This window comes from Nansenia antarctica, assembly GCF_963989245.1.
Source record: "Nansenia antarctica genome assembly, chromosome: 11".
NCBI lineage: Eukaryota > Metazoa > Chordata > Actinopteri > Argentiniformes > Microstomatidae > Nansenia > Nansenia antarctica.
In genome coordinates, this window is record NC_137681.1 from 1,522,596 (window position 1) to 1,528,595 (window position 6,000).

Below are 6,000 nucleotides of genomic sequence, written 5' to 3' on the forward strand. Positions count from 1 at the left end.
ACGAACAAATTATTGTGTGCAAAACAAAAGAAACAAATGCAAAATCAAATGACTGCTCTTTAAGCATGAAAGTCTGTCAGACTCCTTTAAACACAATGAAATCAACTGACATCTCTTTAAGCACTGCTCTGTTCTGTTCTGTAAACACTGAAATCAACTTTTCAACAAAAAGTTACAGCCTAAGCATTTATTTATGCTACAAGCTTAATCATCATCATCACTGCTCTCTTGACTGCTGTAAGTTATCACTGTCCTCAATTTCAACCATGGTAGAGGATGTTGTAATGTAGGCCATCACTTTAAATAGCTCATTATTTTGATTGTGCAACGAAGTCTTTTTTTCTTCTTTTTCTAATAGAATTCCCAACCATATTCCCTGGGTCAGGGGTCTAGGTGCGATAATGAAGCTGTAAAACAAACGTCTGAACGTTTGAAAGCTTCAGAGAAAAGAAACGTGAAGTGCCTTGGTGTTGTTTTTCCTTTTAGCGACGAGTCGTTCGGGACTGAATGTTCACGTGTCGGCGTGATAACCGTGATAACCGTGCGATACGCGATACGCGGAATGAAAGTACGAGTTACGATACTTTCCGAATGTTTTCGTGAGGGGAAGCGCCGGCAAATAGTTACTTAGTGGGGCTTGCTTCTTTGACATTTTGACGGCTCGTCGGGTGCCTCAGTGATGCAGCAGTCAGCAGTTGGATTTTGAGGAAGTAAATTCCTCTCCCAGCGCTCCCAGCTGTTGGTGCGCAAGAGCGCCTTCATGCAGCTGGTCTGCCGCGCAGCATGCATTTTGGCGACGCATGCGCACTGGCGCACCAGTTATGTGCACCCCTGGTTATATAAGTCAGTCCATCAGAGGTCTGTGGTATAATATATACCGGTACATACCTGCATGCTGCTACACCCATAGGCCTGCTGGTTCCCCAGATGGAGAAGAAGAAGAAGAAGTGTAATGGTACATTACAAACCGTTACCGTGGAGATTTCACACTGAAATTGTGTTTAATCGAGTCTGGGAAACTGGCCCTTGATCAAGGAACAGTGTGCATGCAGGAGAATGATATGGCCTACCTGGACATAGATCTGTGGGTGGGTGGGTAGGTGTGTGTGTGTGTGTGTGTGTGTGTGTGTGTGTGTGTGTTTGTTTGTTTGTTTGTTTGTGTGTCTGTGTGTATGTGTGTGTGTGTCTGTGGACCAGTGATAAGTGAGGAGAAAGGAGTTGTGGTCAGATCGTCTCGCCTGCCAAAACAGATAAACCATCTCAGACAGTTAAATCATGTTTCACTCCTGTTATGAATCAGTTGGTACAAAACCTCGAATTACATCTGATGTTATCCAGGGGAACAAGTCCTCCCTAAGGACCTGTGGACTCACTCAGGACTAGAAAGTGATCTTTGAGGTAAAACTCAGCGACTAAAAAAGACAAACGTACACAAAAGTCACACACAAGCACGGCACTAGCTAGCTCTGAAAAAGAACCCCCCGTCCGTTGTATAATCACATTCATACGATCTGCCTCAGAGCTGAGCTCAAAGAGCCACGCAGAGCGCAGAGCCAACTGGCTTCAACACAATACGGAGACATCTGCTTCCACTTAGGAGAACTAAATGAAAATACAAATGGAGTGTAAGGGACATTGTGAAGGAGAGCTCACTGCTTCACCTCCACCCTCCCCTCCCTCCCTCCCACCCTCCCCTCCCTCCCTCCCTCCCTCCCTCCCTCTCTCCCTCCTCCCCTCTCTCCCTCCCTCCCTCTCCTTCCACCGACACGAAAGCTGGTTTCAATACATCCTCACTGGCCGTGACACAATGATCTGGCCTGATAAACCGAACGTTTCCCTTACAAGCTACAATAACTCTGCTTTTTAGGGGTTCTACTGTATCTCGGGGATCTCTGTTCGACACTGATCTGATGCTGATGTGAAGAAGAGGGGATTTTTTTGGTCTTTTTTTTTCCCAGAGTGCAACGTTGCTACGTGCCCCAGAATCATCAGTTGGGAAAGAAGACATATGGGCTCAATTACTGTATGACTCAGGCCCCGGGGCATGCTTATATTAGCTCCTATATGTAACAAAACCATTGTGCTGTTATATTCTGAGACAGCAATCGTATACTCCCTTTTCAATAAGACATCACCCCCCCCTAAACACACACACACACACACACACACACACACACACACACACTATCCTATAGCCTATATTGGTGTTCTATATTGTTGAAAGGGGGCTTACAGAATGATGAAATAAGTGTTAGAAGAGTTCATTCAATCTTGTCAGTTGTTTGTGTGTTTTTCATGTATTGCATTACTATGTCATTATGGTTCACTAGAGAGAAATAATACAAGTAATAGTTCGTGTTTTATAGAGTGTGCTTCCATCTGTGTCCACCAGATGGCGCCAGATGTTCTCCCTCTGCTGCATTCGGCTCCAGAAGGGGGAAATCTCTCCATCTCTCCATCGACCACTTCTCCCCTCCTCTCCTCCTCTCTCTCTCCGCTTGGCATCCTCACAGATGAATCTCATTTGGCAGTTACGTTGACGGCTGCAGTGTGCTGCTCAAACACACAAATGGATAATTGGGTCATTCAAACCACAAGCTTCAGACAAACCATCTGCAGTGTTGTGGATGTCTCTATGATTATGTCTTCATTATCCATGCGTTAAAACAAAAAAAACGAAAGTGATTTCTCAATTGTTTCTCTTTGAACGCCAACAACAGTTTGTTCAAATCTAACCGAAAACCCCCAAAACGTTGAGGAATCAGCTTTAAAATAACTGAACATGATTTCTGCTGTTGGGGTAATTTCAGTGGCGGGCGGTGCATTTCACACCTAGGCCTTCAGTGATGTCCGACACATTCCTACCTGAATTATTCTACCTCTTAATACCATCGTTATGACGCCATGGCTCTAGAAACTAGACAGAAACACAGTATAACCGGGCGTTGCATCACCTTAACATAGTCAGACAAGTACAACAGAGTTATATTAATATTTCCGAAGCATTTTTAATCAATAAATCCGCATTTACAATGAAGAGTGTTAAACTAACATCTTTAAGATCGCTACATTACCCACTTCTGTCGTCTCGTCCACCATAATAGCGACAAAGGGTGCCTTTTTAATCTCCATTTTGATCTCTTCTTCCATCACTTCAGCAATAGCAAAAATCAGGTCGTTTTGTATTTTGCCTGACGTCCCAGTAAACACTTTGTTTGTGGACAGGTGGTAATGTAAATCTGGGTTGTTTTCAGCCAGAAAAGAAAGAAGCTCAACGTAGTTTCCTCTGTTTGTGGACTTGGCGCTTTCATCCTGTCCCCTAAATGAAAGTTATTGTTTACCCAAAAACAGGACACAATCGATCAGTATTATCGATCAGTCAACGAAAGCTTTCGTTGTGAGGCTCCGTTTCCCTGTGCACTTTCAAAAGTTTCACATCTACCGGCATAGTTCCGCATCTCAATAGTGAATATCAATAGTGCGTAGCAATAGTGCGTAGCAATAGTGCGTATCCAATCAAAAGACGTGCTGGGTGCTGACATCATTGAGCCTTACAGCAGGCGCCGTTGTTGCTTTTGCTCGCATCTACGTAGGTTTACTAGGTACGCCACATGTTTTCTCGTTCCAACGTTAAGTTACAGGTCGAATCCGCTTCACCGTTTAATGTGAAGGCGGGCAGATTTTTGAGCCCCCTAGCAACACATTTTGATTGGATAAAAGCTCTAACATAAAGGCCAGCCCTCCAAATCTCAATCGGAGACTGGAAGCAGCGCAACCAAGAGGAAAGCTATGAAATGAAGAGAATAGACTATGGGGAATCATTAATACATATTTGTGGAAAATATATATTAAAATAAAATGTATATTCTGATGATGTTTAGGCCAGCAGAGAAGGCCTTGCTGGCCCTGACGGCACACCACTGGGTAATTTCTCTGAGGGGGGTTTGGTCTCTGACGGGCGGTTTGGAAATGTTCTCCTTCTCTCTCACTCTGTCTGTGTTTGGTGGGAAAAATGTCTGGCAGTTGAAAACACTGGCCCCTTTCTTATTACCTAGACCCTTTTATCTGCGCTTTGTCTTGTGCCAGAACACGAGCAGCAGCGCAGAGCTGTTTAACGGATCTGGGAGAAATCAAAATGATTCACACAATTTGTAGCGGCTTTTATGTCGGCCGGGCTGCTGAAAGATCCTGACCTTTAAAGTGATGCTTTGATTCTGATGATGGAGTGTGCTGTTGTGTGTGTGTGTGTGTGTGTGTGTGTGTGTGTGTGATGTGTGTGTGTGTGTGTGTGAGTGTGTGTGTGTGTGTGTGTGTGTGTGTGTGTGTGTGACGTCTGTGTGTGTGTGACATGTGTGTGTATGTGTGTGTGTGTGTGTGATGTGTGTGTGTGTGTGTGATGTGTGTGTGTAAGTGTGGGTGTGTGTGTGTGTGTGTGTGTGTGTGTGACGTGTGTGTGCATGCGTGCGTGCGTGTGTTTGTGTGTGTGTGACGTGTGTGTGTGTGTGTTTGTGTGTGTGTGTGTGTGTGTGTGACGTGTGTGTGTGTGTTTGTGTGTGTGTGTGTGTGTGTGTGTGTGTGTGTGTGTGTGTGTGTGACGTGGGGAACAGAGGAAGCTGTGAGCTTCAGTCATTTCCAGGAGCGCAGGACAAGATGCGTGTTCCCACACACACACACACACACTCAACAATGACCCGCTTTCTTGTCATCTCCTCCTTTCATATGAGAGAAGAGCTGCAAGAATTATGGTCTCTCTCTCTCTCTCCCTCTCCCTCTCTCTCTCTCTCTTTCCCTCTCACTCTCCCTCTCTCTCTCCCTCTCTCTCTCTCTCCCTCTCTCTCCCTCTCCCTTTCAAGGCTGTGCACCTCTCACAGAAGGGTCACTTTAAGATTAAATTTGTGGCACCGCTGGTAGAAAAGTGTCTCTGTCACATGTTTGATTGTGTCATTTGAGTGATTTGGACAGTCGGGGGTGGTGGGGTGGTGGGGGGGTCCTGGGCTTTTGGAGGGGAAAAAAAGGCTGTTGTCTGTCTCCATTTTGACTCAACAGAAATGGCATTGACCGAGGCTGGGTCTGCAAATGTCAGGGCTTAATGAGAACATTTGTTATTTGTACTCTTTCATATAGAGGCTGGCAGCACTTCTGAGAGGCCCTCAGACTCAGAGAAACTTCAGAGCTTTTCCGCTTTTTTACAAATGAGTCTCACATTAACGGCCTGCTCCTGCTCCCTGCCTCGACCTCTCCACCCCCACCACCCCCCCCACCACCCCAGCCCCCCACCCCATACATTCTCTCATTGTTAATTGTTTCCATGATGGAAGTTATCGCGATTCATAATATGAATCCAGAGCAGAAGAAACGTCTCCTGAGCCGTGAGATGAGATGTGTGGGAAAGTTCTGGTCTCCCAGAGGGCTGGAGGAGGAGGAGGAGGAGGAGGAGGAGGAGGAGGAGGAGGAGGAAGGAGGAGGAAGGAGGAGGAGGAGGGCTGAGGAGGCTAGGGGCGGCTGTGTCTCAGGAGGTAGAGCCTCCGTCTAATGATCACAAGGTTGGCAGATCGGCGGTTCGAGCCCCGGCTGGCCACATGTCGAAGTGTCCTTGGGCAAGACACTGAACCCCATATTGCTCCCAGTGAGCGGGCCGGCGCCTTGCATGGTAGCTTGCCGCCATTGGTGTGTGAATGTGTGTGTGAATGGGTGAATGAGAGGCTGTTGTAAAGCGCTTTGGATAAAGGTGCTATATAAGTCAGTCCATTTACCATTTATTTTACCATTTGCCCTGGGGCTGGGGCTGAGGAGGAGGAGGAGGAGGTCTGGGGGGCTGCCCTTCACCTCGCCACGGAGGGGAACCGCCTCTGGACTCCTATCAAAGTGTCTGGGCTCGACCCGGAGAGGAGAACCGCTCAGCTCAGCTCTCTAAAGGAAGGAAGCCACCTGGCAACAGCCCTGAACCCTGGCCCACCTGGCAACACCCAGGAACACTGGCCAGCTTCTCTCCTGTATTGT